The 16,807-nt window shown below is 33.6% G+C and overlaps 1 protein-coding gene across 2 annotated transcripts in view; it reads left to right on the top strand.

Annotated features, from left to right (window-relative positions):
- Nucleotides 1-1,200: 1,200 nt before the first annotated feature.
- The window catches only part of LOC124632952 (putative inorganic phosphate cotransporter), a 38,559-nt gene continuing 22,952 nt past the window's right edge, over nucleotides 1,201-16,807 (top strand). The window contains exon 1 of one of the 2 annotated variants that reach the window (XM_047167983.1): nucleotides 1,201-1,357. The gene's annotated coding sequence lies outside the window, so the exon portion shown is untranslated. The remainder of the gene's footprint in view (nucleotides 1,358-16,807) is intronic. The other variant, XM_047167984.1, reaches the window with a different exon arrangement.

Raw genomic sequence — 16,807 nt, 5'->3', positions numbered from 1 at the left:
TTTCAGTCAGATAGGGGTAACCTTGGTATCACTGAACTATTCGTGACTATGAAACTGCGCAGCGTAGGTGCAGCGTGATAAACTAATCTGATATCAATGGACCTTGCCCAAACTATTTGCAAAAAGTATTGTTAGCTTCGTAACTGCTTATTATATTAAATTGGAGAACGTAAATTATTTGTATCTATGGCTGTAAATAATATAAATATTACTATAAGCCACTATGTGTTTAGTGCCTTTGCTCACAAATAATGAAGTGAATAATGAAGTCTTCTTGAATATCTTCCAAGGTTGACGTTTATGCCATAGTGCGACTGCTACCTCTGATTTTCATCAGTCACAGAAAATATTTTGACCCTTTGCTCCATCTTCTATCGATAATCGTGCTATTCTCCCAGCAAAAAGGACCTTCCCAAAAGAATATTATTTAAAAAAATTCCATAGAAAAAAAAGAAGTTTTAAAAATGGAACAGTATTATGAACAATCGATCTCTGTCTCGCCCTTGTTCAACGAGGAAGCATAAAATCGAAAGTATATGTCTCGTAAAATAACTCGAACACTTTGTATCGCGTTCTGCATTAATATGCGGGAGTAACACGTGCACAGATAATTATAAAGGTAATGGACATTTAAATGCACCAAAGATTATTCTACAGATGCGACTATGATATAAATTATATCTTTTGCAAATTCCAGTAATGAACGATATAAATATTAAATTGTATCTCTTTCAAGTTGGGATACTGATTTTTAAGTCCTGTGTGTGTACCTTTGTAAATTAAATGGGTATGAGTTTTAGAGTGTAGATTTAATTTACAAAATGTTGTTGTCTCATTCGGTACTTTCTAAATTAAATTAAAAAATATTTTGTATCGGAAGTCAATTATGACATAAGTGTACCTTGATGTAAATAATAACTTTCGGTAGGTAACTAAAATTTCTTAAATGTAACAAATATGCTATAATCTACCTCTACACTTATGACTGGCTGCAAATTCTCATCTACCTATCATTTTCCTTTATCTATCTCATTTATTTTTAATCAACTATGTACACTATAAACACAGCCTTAAACTCCAAATTAATAATATATAAAAATAAAAAAATAATAAAAAAATAAAACATACACTTTTCTACCTACATGACACCCTCAAGCAACTATCATAGTCTATGGCGGGATACAGCGAGGCTGCGTTCGCGCCGATTCTCGCGCTAGTCGAGTAACTGGCGCACGATCGCTCGCCTGTCACTTAACTTGCTTTAAATTACGTGCGTGTGTTCAGTAAATATTACGATTGAATGGGAAACGAAATATCTGATTCAAAATTGGAATACTGGATTGTTGAGCTGATTTCTGTGAGTATTTTTTTTTATTTACCTCTACATATAATCGATTCAATTTAAGTAATTACTGTAATTTTTTTCATAGCTTTTCAATAAGTCAACACACTTTATGTTGTGTATATGAAGTATATTTGACATGACCATTCTGTTAGCAAAATAGATATAATTATTTAAAAAGTCATAAAGAATAAACTAACTCAAATTATTATGGTTAAGAATATTGTGAAGAAAATAATTGTTTACTTTCACTCTGGGCAATTTATTAAAAAAAAAGCATTTATCACAAAAAATAAAAGTAAAGTAAGATAACTCAGACTGTACCTGACTTTAAAAATATAATAATTAACCAAAAGAACGTATACATTAAGAATAAATTCAAATGCACATGCATGCATAATTAATACATATAAACGAGCATTTCAAAATTGCAAAATTTCCGGCTTTACTTCGTTTAATTAAATTAAAATTTCGAAATGTACGTCATCAAAATATTCGCTTTGTACGCAAATTACCTACTATTGTAACATTCGTATATGGCCATTTGTACATTTATTATATGGAATATATATAATTAATATTATACAGATTAAATAAAGAAAGGTGTTATTGAGAATGTAAAGAATCGTATGTTAACCTTGTTGTATCAGCTGTATGCATTCATTAACATTTTGATATTTAGTACGTTTAATAAATTAAATATTTTTGAAACAATCTATTGAATACTTTTATAATTATTAATGGTTGAAATATATATTGGTAATTTGAGTTTGGCAAGAGCCCATATGTTTAACTCAACTATGTTCTGACTTTCATATACCAGTACATACCTACATCTTCTATACATATAATAAATCTGTAAAAAAACTGTGTCTGTACATTGAATATATTAAAAAAAAAATAATTGGGTGGGGTTTAGAAACAGTAATGGAGCACAAATCCAAAAAAAAAATTCTGTCTGTATGTCTGTATGTCTGTATGTCTGTATGTCTGTTTGTTTGTACACGCTAATCTTCCGAACTACTGAACGGATTTCAATGATTTTTTCTTTGTTGTATCAGTATTAAGCCTGGTCAACATATAGGCTATAATTTATCTTCGAAACTTGAAGACCTGATGCAGAACTCCAACAGACCAATAAAACTATAAGAGATACAAATATGGTGCCGTGGCAAAAATTGTTTCATTTGATGAGCATTTTCAGCTGAGATAATAAATTTTAAGATCTGGAACACCTGATGTGGAACCCCAAGAGCCCAGCTTCTCTGTACCATATACAGGTATGACGTTTTAGCAAAAGTTGTTCAATTTGATAAGCACTTTCTATTGACTTATACAAATTGAAGATCTAAAACATCTGATGTGGAACTCCAGGGGCCCAGCTAGACTATAGCATATAGAGGTATGACGTTTTAGCAAAAGTTGTTCAATTTGATAAGCACTCTCTGATGACTTATAAAAATTGAAGATGTAAAACACCTGATGTGGAACTCCAGGAGCCCTGCTAGACTGTATGAAGCATATGAAGATATGACGTTTTAGCAAAAGTGGTTCAATCTGATAAGCACTCTCTATTGACGCATTTTTCTTTTCTCTCTCACACAAACAAATAATAACGAAGATACAACAACGCTTGAATTTCGTGTTAAGTCACTGCTTAGTAAAAATTTTACATACCTAGACGTGGCGTCACGAGCCCCCGCTCTCTAACTTTGTTGCGTTATATCTCATTATTATTTTGTATGTCTCTTCCGGACCTCGGGACTACAGAGTTCCGAATTTTTGGGAGGCAAACGTGGGGCCGAAGCCAACACGCTGAAGTCCTTTTGAGACAACTTTAATGAAATGGTGACACAAAACCGACGATTATCCCTTTATACACTATAGAAATGAATCCAAGGACAATCCCCGGTGGACGTCGTTAAAAAAAAAGACAATCCGCGGTTCTGTGCTAAACTATTGCTAACTATGGAGGAAAACTACTTGGGCTATTGTGACGGGATGTTAGTGGATGACAATGTATTAGGTACATGTAAAAACGGCAGGTGGAGACTCGCCACCTCACTTACTGGGCCCCCGGGAACCAGTCACTGAATAGCAACAAGAGGGCAACAGGGACATGAGCGGCTGAAGGGTGAGGATACCTCGGCGGACTTTAAACGCGCAGATTACGCGCTCCCTGTGCTTACCATGAGGCACCTACCCTCCGAGCAAGGCTACTAATCCTGCTCTAGCGACGGCTCCACTCTGGACGGCCAAGCCAAGCCAGAGGCGTGAGACCTACCCCCGTCATGGTTCACTCTGACCGGCCGGAGATGGGGGACAGTATACACTCCCTGGAGAACTCAATATATATAGCCCCGCGGGGTCGCTACTCCCCGTCATCAGCCTCAGATGTCCTGCGGTGCCTATATCTCATTATTATTGTCGTTATTATCTCAAGAGCCTTTGTCCCAATTATGTTAGGGTCGACTTCCAGTCACGATGCAACTGAGTACCAGTGTTTTACAAGGAGCGACTGCCTATCTGACCTCCACAACCCGGTTACCCGCTCAACCCAACACCCCTTGGTAAGACTTACTGGCTTCTGACTACCCATAACGACTGCCAAGAATGGAATGTTCAATGACAGTCGGAACCTACAGCTTAACATCCCCTCCAAATAACGGTCATTGGTATCCAAAATATACGTAGAAAGTACATACGAACTTAGAAAAGTTGCATTGGCAGGCACTTGCCAGACCTGGAATCAAAGACGCACGCTCATACTTAAGAGATTGGTTCTCTACCCACTAAACCACCACGAATTCCACTAAGTCACCACGACTTTGTCATCTATTTAATGTTTTTTTACGTATTATTTTTACCACACACAACTTAAATGCGGACTAATTAGAATCACTACTTTTATCCCTATGTTCACGTCTATTGCGACTATTCAGATCTTTGATTTTGCTGACCCCGTAGTCGCTGGCATAAGGGACAGGATCCGCGTACGAAGTCGCGGGCAGAAGCTAGTCGTTAATAAACTAAATCTGGATCCCTTCATAACATGTTCACGTACCGTCTATTTTCGTCTTCATTAATATTTACTTACACCTTTGTTAACTATAAACTTTATCAAAGCATCAAAAAATACACATAGAAAAAGGTAACTAAGGCAAATTATGAATTTCATCATGAGATTGAAACCAGAAATAAAAACAACACGCTCATGTACCAAGACTGATGTATGTAAAATCACTTTTATGATTCTGCTGCAAAAGTCAGCAGGCTTAACAACATAAAAGATAGGAAAGATGAGTGTTAAGTAAATAAATACAAGAATGTAAAGATAATGATAGCATTTTCTTTTATTTGTTCTATGATTATGCGTATTATGATAAAGGTAAGCTTAGCAATATTAAGCTTCATTGTTCTGCAATTATGACTAATATGTATTACGTTTTTTTTTTTTTGAAAATCATCTTAGCTGTTATAAATGGACGTGTAGGTAATCATAGTTTTACTATATTGCATTTGGAATATGCGATAATATATTTCATCACTTTTTAACTAATTTAACTAATAACTATATTATACTTTCTTAAATAACCAAGTCCATGCGCAAGGAGGCGTGAAATAAATTTAAAAAATATTTTTGAAAAATACAATAACGTTATAATTTATACCTACTTCTACATTTATAATAACAATATGAAACTTTGTTTGTCTCAGAAACTACTAGTCTGATTTGAAATACATATTATATCGGTGCTAAATAGCCCATTTATTGAGGAACACTACGGTCTAGTTTATCTGGATTCATAAAGTAGTTTCAAATGAGATGTAGGTGAAACCGCTGGCAGAAGCTACTAGTAAGTACTATATTTCATAAAGAAAAATGACTGACATAAATTCTCTCTTGTGTGAAGGTTAGAAAGGCAGCTAAAGTAAGTTGGTAAGTAACTCCAATATTAGGTGCAGAATATTTAAATCTTAAACGACAAAATGGTTGGGGTCTCAGGTCAGGCTTTAGGGTTTGTTAAGAAAGGGTTAACCCTCAAGTTGGGGCAAAGATTTTAGTGTCGCGAGTTTTCATTTGACCTCGAGTTGTTAATCTACTTTTGGGCCGGGGTTTTGAGGGTTAGCGGTATTAACCCGCCTTTCTCTGCCTTTGACTTTTGTAAAGCCACAGTTTGGCTGTAACGAAAATGTTTCACGTAATTTTTGGGGTAGTGTTGAAACGTGAAACAATTAACTAGTAAATAAAAGAAAAATCAAAGAACATTATTGTTCTGTTTAGTCCTTTTTTCATTTACACGGTTAGAAAAGTTTACCAAACCTGCAATTTTCATTAAACTGTCAAAATCAAGAAACCTAAAGTTATTTTCGAACTAATAAATCCAGGATACTTAAATGTAGTTGTAGTTTTCTATGAATAGGTACATAAATAAGAAAATATGAGCAAAAGCAAATCTATAAAATAAGATTTAACTACAACATTTTAAACACAACAAAATAAATCTCAGTCAGCATTTCACATCTCATTTACGAACTCATTAAGTTTCTCGTCACTATTAACACAAGCCATCAGGAAGTACACAGCCAACAAACCTTTACAATAGAGGAAAACTCAGTGAGGAAAACCATTGGTTCATGACGAAAATTCTAGCTCGCATGATGGCCGACCGGGTCGTGGTCTCACCTTGATAATGAACTGTGTTTACATTTGATTTGTAATTGTGATAAGTGGATAAGTAGTGCTAGGATTGATAGATCAAATATTTTTTGTGATGGGGTCAGAAAGGAGAAATTGAAGTTTACGTTATTGAAGCAATTGAAATAGCTGCACTCTATCAAATGTTTATAGCAAAGTAAAGGTTCACCAGACCCCTGGATTTTTGGTTAGTTGTCCGAAGGACATCGACCACAGGTGGAAACCAAGACTAGGTGCAGGTGGAAAAACATTTGAATAGTGTCGATGTACAAAGGAAACTATTCGTGATCCTAAGTTTATAGGGTAGTTCCGTTTTCCATAACCAAAAGGAATTAGCACTGAACAGCCTTCTCCCTTCATATAAAAGTGTTAAAAAAAAACCTACAGGTGATAACATAACAGACACTACTTACCTATATAAGTTTACCCTCTTAACACAAGTACGTTAAAAAATCAAAACCAATAAAAATTGCATTCGATTTGCAATCGAGTACTATTGCAAGTCGACACCGTTCCATTTTTCAGTATGAATGAGTAGTTAATATCCACTTAAGCGTCGATTACTTGGTAATCATAGGCAGTATAGATAACCTCTATCTTTACAAGGCCTGGTAGTTGTATGTAGGTAACCATAAGCCGTAAAGCCTAGTGCTGGTAATTAAATAGCGGCATTTAGCAACATTTAAATGTCGAACAACATGGTCCGTATCTTGCTTCACTCGTGGCCGATTACATACTTTTTGGGATGTTGATAATCTACTAACGATGTGGTTGAAGGATTACGCTGTAATTGTTTTCTTCTCTAATATTTTCTCAATTTAATCCCTATACTATCTTCCATATTAATAAACATGGAGTAAAGTTATTTCAAGTTTTAAAATGTATGGTTATCCTTTATTAGTAAAGGATAATCGCCGGTTTTGTGTCACCATTTCATTAAAGTTGTCTCATTAAAGGGCTTCAGCGTGTTGGCTTCGGCCCCACGTTCGCCTCCCAAAAATCCGGGATTCTGTAGTCCCGTGATCTGGTCGAGGCAATGTAACTATATACATAATATAGTAGTTATTATTATTACAGAAGTACTGTACCTTTTTTGTTTTTTTTTCTGCATAGATTTTTCTGATAGAAATACACTTAGCTAAGCTGGTTTAGCTTAACAATGAGATTATCCCTCTCAATGGTTTGCAAAGTCACCATGACACTGAACTTACTTGCTTTGTGTCAAAATGATATGAAACCACGTAAGAAACATTTTGTTGATAGATTATATTTTTGAAAAAGGGTATGACGTAGTTTATCTTACATACTTATGTATTAAGCTTCTTTAAGTCATAACACGTGGATTTTAAACGATGTTTATGTAAACGATATTACCTATATTGTGAATATTTAATAAAATGTTTAGTACATGTGCTAACGAGATTACTTGTAGAAAACAAATTAAAATAATGAAGAATATATGGCAACTAATATTCCACTTTATACTAACTAAAATTCTATATGGTATTCTGCGGATATTTTTCGGTTGAAAACAATATATTATGAATGGTTTCCTTACTATTCTTATTTCAAAGTAAATATTAAAATATGAAAAGATGACGTCAAGTCTTTTACACCTATACACACTTTACCATAGGTATTTTATACATAATTAAATGTATGGGTTGTATTTACTTTTGTTTCCAACAATTTACCATCATACTATGAATGGAATTCTTTCGTTTACTTATTCCTTTTTCTAAAGTGAAATATTTCAACAAGAGGCATTAAAAAGAACCTCAAAAAATAGTCAATCAAAGTATTATCCTCTTTATATTTATCATATCTAAGAGTTAGCTAATTATAATAAATTAGTTCACACTCATAAATTCTGATGTTTGTATTCAATGCCATGCGTTAGATAGTGAGCGAATTTCCATATACCGGGTGATTAATAATTCGTAGGTCGCTTAAATCGTACAGAAGTCATATATCTATCTTTACTAGTGTTATAAAAGGCAAAAATAACTCTGTCTGTGTCTGTGATTGGCACTTTTATATCAAAAGTACTAAACAATTATAAAAGTAATACAGCTTGTCAAGAGTATCAGAAAGATCATTGGCTACTTTTTACCCGGGTACGGAAAAAAGTTTCCTCGAGCCACGGGTGGAGGCATAAAGAACAGCTTGACTTTTATTGCTCAAAAGGAGCGCGTTTTGGAGTTAATAGCGGTTTACTACGGTTCCAAATAGCATAGTTTGGGAGCATCGGAAATATTTTAAATATAGCTTACTGCTCCTGGATCACTATAAAAGAATTCTTAAGGAGTCAATATGCTCATTTACGTACCTATTTGAAGAAATCACTTCACCTATGTATATTGCAAAGTGAGAAATTACTTCTCACTTATAAATTCGTAGGTAAGTTTTGAATTTTAAGTTATAAAACAATTAAAAATTGCAATATGAATGATTAAGAACCGGTTAATTATCATAAAGATGCTATTGCTGATTGATTTGGCTTCGGACTGCAAATTGGCACCCGGATGAGGTCAAGTGCAACCGCTTTTGCGAAATATGACAGATGTTGCCAAAATATGGTGGCGTCTCCTTAAATTACTGGCTTTTTATTTTTAATTGATGTTGAACGTAATTTTTTATATAACTGTAAAATATCTTTGATACATAATTTTCAATACTTCACCCAACTTTTTAACCATTGAATTTTTCATTTATTTATATGGATTCATAAAATTATTTCCATTTGTAGGGTTCCGTACCCAAAGGGTAAAAAACGGGACCCTCGATAACGGCAACAGGTAGATGCGGTTTTATAAATAATGGTACGGAACCCTTCGTAAGTCCGACTCTCATTTGGCCGGTTTTTTATGGCAGGTATTTTCTCACAAAGCTGACCGATATTTATACAGGTTAAATAGATGCATGGTTTGAATACTCTAGCTGTTGTTATAGCGACGAATGTAGGTACATATGCGGGTGCATTAATTAACATCCAGGCATTTTTCTGAGTAGGTTACCTAAAATCATATATTTTTGTGCAAGATAAATATTTATCATTTACTGATCTTAATGTAGGTAAGACATATACTTTTGCGTAATCATACTAACATTATTCATATCTTAAAGTGTTACTAACCTAAGATATAAAAAGATACATTTTCCTCCATGATTTACTTATCATAACAATAGATACAGTTGGATAACCGTAGGTATCTGATAACCAATATCGTCTGTATCTTGATATCTGTCACTATTGTCAAAATATGTATACTTCATATGAATAGATTATCATCTCCATAAGAGTAAACGGATGAGTGAGTCACACGTGCATTTTATCATTTGTGTACGAAGTTCATCTCACAAAAACTACCTCTAAATGAGGAAAATAAATAAAATAAATAGCTTTTCTCCTATTTTTATCTTAATCGCTACATTCATATTACGCTAAAATTATGTATTTAAGATATGAAAGTAAATTTACACTTTCACGTTAAGAAAAATAAATCAAACGATAGTTTCGAAGACCCCTTCTGACGATTAGCTACTTTTACAGGTTACAAATAATCCGCTTGCAACTTACTTGTACTCAATTTTTTTTAAATTAAAATGTAAATATGATTAAACTGAATGATAAAAAAATATATTAAATGGAAATTAGAAAAATAATTTTACATTTATGTAAACGACAATGTAGGTACATAAACAGACTTGCAAACAAAGCATAAATCTAAGTTTCTACCTACACTATAAAAATAACTGCCAATATTTCAGTTCTTTTTCAAATACAATACTTTATGAATGAGTGATAATTTCCCGTTGACGATAAAGTTAACAATATGACTTTCCTTACAAAATAGGAAGCGCCATTCAATGACATCACTGGCCTTTATTTTTGCCGTCAAGAGGAAAATCTTAGGTTTTCATGGACACATCAAGATATTGATGATTTTTCTATACCTAGTTATTATTTTGAAATTCAGGGTTGGGAGCTGTAGTAGTTCATAAGAGCAATTTCTAAGTTATACGTAGCTGAACTAAATAGGTAATCAATTTTAAATCATAATACTTAAACACATTTTAGTTTTATAAATCTTCGAAGTCTAGATACAAGCGGATCTTTCGAAATAAACTTGGAAATAGACATTTAAATCAGTCAGTTTGCATTTTAAGCCAAGGTCAAATAGAATGAGCTATAAAACCTAGCTAAGGGTAATTATATAACATTATCAAAATATTTATCGATACTCAATCAATAGTTTTAGAACTTTGACTTTTAAAGAATGGCCAGTATGTTAATTTAAGTGAATGTAGAGTGCAAAGATCAATTTATCCGGTACACTATATCAATCGATTTAAAACTGAATTCATTTCGATAATAAACTCAAGAGAAAAAGTAGTTAAGACTACCTATAATAATATCGGTTCCTACTTAGGTATTTACACTTAACTTTGTTCTATTCCGCAATACAATAAACGTAAACTTCATTTTCAATTGTTATTCGAGGAAACACCTTCAAGAAATTCAAAATAATATCGCTATAACCTTGCCTGTAAAGCGCACCAGCAAACCTGTATCTTCCTTGGAAGAAAATTAAACTTTGTGTAGCAGCAGTACCACGAAATAGGTTGATAACAATGTAGTGATTAGCAGCAGTTAATAGTGTCGTGACTGACGAAATAGCTCAAAGAATATTATTTTCGTTCATAGCCCTAATTAGTGAAGACCAATCAAAACCGTCAGTTTATCCCAACGTGCTAAACTAATAGTAAAACGTGAGAAAATCATGAATGTAAATGCAAATGCAAATAGACATGTAACGTCACTATTATATGCAAAACGTCGCGTGCACGGAAAGATACAAGATGTTGATGCTAACTAATAATTACAAGGTGTATTGATAACTGGCTGTTTCATGTGGTTTCATTCATATTCCGTGGGAACCACTTCCCATATTCGGGTAAATAAAAAACAGTCACAAATAATGTGGCTCTCATCATCTGCCGAGCTTTTTACCAACTAAGTAAGTATGTTAGGGTCGGTTTCCTGTCTACACGGATGCAACTAACTATCAGTGTTTTACAAAAAGCGACTGTGGATAATGTGGCTTTCTATTTGTAAAAAATACAAATAAAATTACCTAAACGAATACAGCCTTCAGATTCTACAATACTACAACTTTACCTATTTATACTATTAGTGCCTATAGAGTATAATTATAGGTGTTTTGGCAAAAAACTGCATTGCAACATGATCACGGTCGTACCATGCTGTAAGGTTTGTGGGTCGGTCAATACTCTTGACCTTGGACTTACATAATAGTAAATAAGGTAGCTAAATGGCTCTTAGATTGATTTCGTCGGTAGAAGTTGTTGTTTACCGTTGAAGAATGACACCTTGAACTGCTTTCATATTTTTCAAAGGGTCTGCAAATAATATTGCACGAAACTCACTACAAAATATGAAAAGTACCACATACTTTTTAATCGTAGAATTCAGCTTTAATTTTGCGGGTATTAGGCTGACTAAAAACTTTGAATGTATTCAAGATTTTCTTAAAAGAATAATTTTACCAACCATGAGATCAACTGTCGAACAACTGTCTAGTTTGCAGTGTGACTTAGGTAGAGTTTAGGTAGTAAGGGTTTGCAGATTATAAAGTATCATACCAGCTATCATATACTTCCTCAAAACTCTGCCTCAGTCGATGCTACGTGTGAACGCGCCAGGGAATAATTTTAAAACCCACAAAAGAATTTCAATATAATCGAAAAACATCATAACAATTTATAAAAAACAAATACTGCTTACTAAAAGTTAAAGTTAACATATTTTTACAACACCTGTGTTAAGTGCAAATATTTATTTACCCAATAACCAAGGTCTTTAGTATCCATGGTTTAACGTAACTTAGTTAAGAAATGATGAAATCAACTTCTGTACTGCTTAAAATGTTGGCACTACTCTTAGGTACATTCATTGAATGTTAGGTTCATTCCGTTGACTGGTACTATTACTATGTACTGGTCAATAATTAGGTCCCAGAATGTAAACAGGTTTTGAGCGTTGGAGATATAATGAGAAACGAGTGTTTTCTTCATTTACTTAGGATTACTTAGTTTTGGTAACATTCTCAATGGTTTACCATTAGAACCTACAGTGTGTATATAAATAATATGTAATTGGTACTCGTGCATCAAATAAAGTAGTGACATAATAAGAAGATTTTTTAGAAGACTGGAGACAATTTTTACCTTGTTCCTGATCAATGGCGAAAATAGCTTAAATCGTTTACTTTAGATAGCTTGTTGGCATTGCATTCTTTTCAAGTTATTGGCCGAAACAGTCTATAAGGATGTTTATTGATTTTGGTTTATTGCTTACGGAAAACAATGCGTCCACGAAGGTTACCTTTTGGTCATATTGATGCTCTATCCCTTTTGTAAATAAATATATCTGGTGCCTCTTGCCAGCATTTTTAATCGTGCCTAGAACGAAAAGAGCAAAATGTTCTTAAAATAGCAATAAATTCTCCTTGTTGGAGGTAATGTCAATTGATAAGAGACACGTTGAGACATGTATCAAAGGTGTTATCATTTTATAACATTGCTGCCTGTTCCTAGCCTCCAAGACTAATCAAATTATCATAACCACAGTGGTATTTAGGCATATAATAAAACCATTTAAGATAACTATAGGGTTTACTTAACAAATGACAGATTTTGTCAGTCCTTTCATAGCTTAGGCGCGGTCACACGATTCGGCTTTATCACAGAGCCTTATAATGTCAGATTCTCATGGTATAGGTACCTAATTACTGCCATGCCGCACGAAAATTCTCCGCTTGGTTGAAATTATGTAAATAACTTTATTTTTAATAACAATGAACTGAGTGGAATGTTAAAGATTGGAAGTTTTGGTTGCTTGTGATTTTACAGGTTTGTAATACTTGAAGACCTACCGATGATTTTTTGCATCTTATAGGTGGTTTTAATTATTGGGCGAAACATAAAATTTTGTAGCAACAATTTGTATTTTATACATCTTTCTATTGACATAAGCTAATTATCTAAGCATTTCTTAAGACGGTACAACAATGGATGCGTCGGTCTTTGCACAATATGCCCTCAGCAAGGGCGATGAAGAATGCTAACTGATTGCTAATAGGTACACCTACAAACGGTTTAGCAATAAGTTGCTTTGAAATATTGCTTCGAGAGTAAGACGTTGATTATATTATTATCCTTCAACTATATCTACGCAATGAGTAATCGTTATAGATCATGTCAACATGATCTACTGAAACTGAAACTAATCTATAATTCTCTAATAATCTATAATTGTTAAAATCTAATTTAAGTAAATGACACATTGTTTCGTGTCATAGTGGTGTCATTGTCTGAGACTTGGTGTTGCACGCGGTCTTACCTGCGTCCTGAAAGTACTAGGTACTTCTCGGAATAAAGCAGCCTAGATAAATGTTAACTCGTATGGGCTGTTGACTGAATCCGTTTTATGTTTGGCTTCATGAAATTCCGTTGAGTAGTTTTTATGTTCTTAAAATCTATCCTAACGTTTACAATATTACTGTTATCTAAAAAAAATGCAGAATTACCAAATGCATTCCGTCACTATAACATTTAAACAAGACTTTCAACCACAGCACTTCCATTCCAATATCAACCCAAACAAATGATAATAAAGTCCTTGATCGACTGTAATCATTGTTTGGAATTCATGCTCAAGCTTGTAATTATGGTTATTATAAGTGCAAGTGCTGGACCATGAATGTTACGATTGAGCAACGAAGAAACCTTGTGGTCTCTGACGATATTGACCTTGGACTGATAAATTCACTAACTTATTGTGATTAATTTTAGGGTCAAAATATGATAGTGACAGTTACCTTGTCTTTAGGGCCGGGTGGCGATCTTAACTGCTTTGACATGTCAATGACATTATTAACACATGTAAGACGTATTAATGTGTAGTATCAACGACAATTTGATACGTTAATGATTAAGTTGTTGTTTAGCTTGGCCATTAATGTTGGCCATTAAAAGGCGAACGGCAGATTTCGTACCGCATATTTTTTTTGTTGTTCAGTTATAGAATTTATACCAATTATTAAGGCTACTAAGCCATTTATTTTCATGTTAGTGTAGTATTTTTAGAACTCCGGATTAATTAATTATACCAAATAAAAGATTCAAGTAATTCGAGGCTCGAAATGATAAATATAATTATTCAAAATAGAAATAATAGTAAATATTATTAACCAATTACATATTATACCTTAAAATAAATAATTATTGCAGTAATTTTAATAATTACTCTCTTAATAATTAACAATTTAATCAAATAAATTATTTTCACCATCAATATTTTTTTTGTATTGGCAATTATTTTATTGACAGGTAACGAAAATTTTTCAGTCTCTGTTCAGTTTTTTGCTGTTGATTAAGAGACAAGTTAGGTAGAACGTTTATTTTATTACCATAACAATGTTTAATATGTTTATGTACCTAGGTAAAACAACCTACATGGGTACACTGTAGTACATAACCTTAAAAAACAAAACTGGTCATAACTTTTACTTCCCAAGTTCTAAAAATCTAAGAATTTACAAAGGACTTGTCTATCATATTACCCATCAATTAAAACAAAAAATATCCCAAAACACGAAATTTTGTTAGCGGTACGAAAGTCCCATACAAGCCTGCCATTCGCCTTTAATAAGTTTGATTGTATTAGTTAAGACTTCTGACCTATTGAAAACCAGGGAATTCGCCTTGGTATAGGCACTGATTTAATTTTGTTTCTTCTTTATTTTGATCTTATTTAAGTTGGATCATCATCATCAGCCTATTTTATTGTTCCTCTGCAGAGCACATACCTCTCTCATACAGAGAAGGAAAGTTAGGTCGTGCCAACATTCTCTGTTCTATTTTTTCTACTTCTAAATTAATTCGTATAACTAGGACATACACATTAATTTGCAGCATCAGATAATATCTGCTATTAATTTATTGTTTGGAACTGATTAAATGAGTAAGTAATTAACACATCGTTTCATAGCAACAAGGACATATGTCACACTCGGCATACTTAGTCAAGTATTAGACTGTGTCAAAAATAAATTAAGGTGCATTTAGGCCGCGACCTTCTATGCAGCAAACCGCGAGTTTAATGCATAAATTAACACAATGTAGTAGAGCTATTAGAAATGATTGCGTATAAACATTTACTTAATATAAACATGAGCTTTTACCCGCTGTTAACCTACTTAAAAACCTCCCTTCTTAGCTTTTTTTTTTCCGGCGTCAAAAATCATCAAATGACCCGCTGTGGGTTAGCAGCGGTGAGGGAGTGTCAGACTCTTACTGACTAAAAATCGTCGTGTTCCGTCATAGGCCTTTTATTTACCAGGGCCGCGGTATCTTTTTCGAACTACCCGATGCCTCGGTCCCTTCTTAGCCTCTCTTTAAAATGTTAATGTCATCAGCCATGTCATCGTAGTAAAGGACATGGATAGATAGTTCCCGGGATATAGTTACATGTCAAAAGAAGTATTCAATAGTTCAGGACACGGTTTCACCGCGCCAAATAAACACATATTCTTATATTGATGGAATGGACACAAAATACGTACATTTGCTGACATTGCATCTATGTGACATTTAGGAGATTTATATAGAAACTATTTGTGGGAGAGAAAATGCCCACTAGACTGTTGAATAGTGTATTTTTTGCGTATTTGATATGTCGTATGTTCGAAGTTACGTCAAAACTGTTTCGTTATATCAGAATCGGGGAACCACTGGAGTGTTAAATCGAAAATATTTTCCATCACTGAGAGATTGATCAAGTTTCGTTTTGCCTTTTTTTTTTAGAAATGTTCATGCATTTCGTAAAACTAGTTTATATATTTGACCTTGTGTGATCACGCCATATTTATAAACAAAGTTTTTTTGACCTTGAAAGTGGATTGCTTAGTAAAAGTTATTTATGACGTGTGTAAATAAAAATTGCAGTTGCAGGCAAAAATTACAAAGGCTTTGGTAATTCAAATACGTCACATTTGGAATGAAACGTGTTTTTACTTTATTCGTGTACAAAAAGGAAAATCTAAGATGCTGTGTTTGCTTAGAGCAGCTATCATTAGATTTGCAAACGTAGTAATTTTTAATTAATGGTTAAAGTAAATATAATTCTCAGTTTATAACGTACTTAGTTTATAATTTCATAGTCTAGTCTAGCCTAGTCTTGACAGTCATGATTATTTACAGTGTATGATTGACACTTAACGTGCATAGAGTGCTTCACAGGAGAGCAAAAGAAGGGCAATGTTTATTACCTAATTTAGCAAATTGGTACGCAAAAAAACGCGGTGCATTACTTTGTACCAATATTAAATGTATCAGCACACTTAGCATTATCAGTTTTTGCATCACCAGCCGACTTTTGCGAGTGTGTCATGAAATTGAAAGTAAAGTTACAAAAACAGCAATCCGGACAAATCCAGTTTGCGTCAGTCAATTGGAATGAAGTGAGGACAATTATTTATATAATTCGTATCAGATAAACATAACTGGTTTCGTGAGAATTGTGTTCAGGAAATAATGGGAAATACTATGTCAGGTAGGTTTTTTTTTATTTAAATTTTGAGATGACTATGTAGGTAGTATTACAAGTTCATTATTTGACTTGTAGGTAATTTAGACAAAAAAGGTTGGATAACATTCCACAGCTCTACAATCCATGACGA

The sequence above is a fragment of the Helicoverpa zea genome, chromosome 9 (genome assembly GCF_022581195.2).
Source record: "Helicoverpa zea isolate HzStark_Cry1AcR chromosome 9, ilHelZeax1.1, whole genome shotgun sequence".
Classification (NCBI taxonomy): Eukaryota; Metazoa; Arthropoda; class Insecta; order Lepidoptera; family Noctuidae; genus Helicoverpa; species Helicoverpa zea.
Note: the sequence above shows the minus strand (reverse complement) of the source record. Positions and strands in the feature narration are given on the sequence as shown.